Consider the following 1,161-nt stretch of genomic DNA (forward strand, 5'->3'; position numbering starts at 1 on the left):
GCTAGTACTGTGATGTTACTAGTAACCTTTTCTTACGTCATATGGCCAAGAGAGCATTTGAAGGCGAAACTTCTGCATGGGGAAGCTGCATCATGAACAAAAGTTTATATCGAGGTATTATGTTGACGTTAGTAGGCCCTGGCCGAAAGCGCAGCATGTGAAAGGTATAGATAAAAGTTATCGTTGCAGTCAGTACTGTGTAGTTTACTAGTAGCTGGATTTAAGCTCGAAGTGAGACACTGTTGGTGAAAACTTCATCATGAGAACGTCACAAGCTGATCACGCTCTATGATATGACTAGTATTATGTTGCTATAGTAGGCTAAGCGCAAGCCGAAACATCAACATGTGAAAGTCGTAGAATTTTGCGATCAAACTGTGGCTAGTACTTTGATGATGCTTGTAGCCAACCGAATTGGTTGAAAAGCCCAATAAGTAAGCTAACTTGGGAGAGCTTGTTGGAAACCAAATGCTACTAGATTGGTCCAAATACATCCTTCAACAGGGGATCACTTGGCTCGCTTTACGAAGAGGAGCACAGCTATATGTGTTAATTCGGTATGAATCGCAAGATTTGTTTACCGACCTCTCTAACGCAAAAGGCGGTCTCGGCTTCGGCTGTTGACTGCGTCCGATTCAGGGTTATATAACTCTCGATTGAACACATTGATGTTCTATTGTTGGTGCTTCCAATAAAATTGGAACACTTAAAGCAGAACCGATTCAAATAATAGCATTCTGATCAATGATTGCATTCCTTGATCAAGAACTGCTGGAGTCATTGTGATGGCGAATTTTCTTCATAAGAAAATTGCAAAGAGACGGAACTTAATGAGACTAGTATTATGTTGTTTCTAGTAAGCGGAAGCTGAAACAGCAACATGTGAAAATCAAGTTTTGTTCAATGATCTCGAGGCGATAAGTACTATGAAGCAACTAGTAGCCTAAGCATGACTCAGATTTGAGGACAGTCAAAAAGACTGGCGAAACTTCTTCACATGAAAGTTACATAGAGAACTACAAATGTATACAGCGAGTATTATGTTGTTTCTAGTAGGCGAAAGCTGAAACATCAACATGTGAAAGTTGTCTGCAAACTGTAGAACGATATGTGATTAGTACTGTGCTGTTACTAGTAGCCAGTCTGACTGTAGAAGCCAAG

General features: G+C 40.4%; 1 pseudogene; it reads left to right on the forward strand.

The window, feature by feature from the left end:
* The first annotated feature begins 492 nt into the window (after positions 1-492).
* On the forward strand, positions 493-644 carry LOC142355443 (5.8S ribosomal RNA; annotated as a pseudogene).
* Positions 645-1,161: the final 517 nt, after the last annotated feature.

Source organism: Convolutriloba macropyga, unplaced genomic scaffold, assembly GCF_964194025.1.
Source record: "Convolutriloba macropyga unplaced genomic scaffold, txConMacr16.3 SCAFFOLD_5299, whole genome shotgun sequence".
In the NCBI taxonomy this organism is placed as follows: Eukaryota; Metazoa; Xenacoelomorpha; order Acoela; family Convolutidae; genus Convolutriloba; species Convolutriloba macropyga.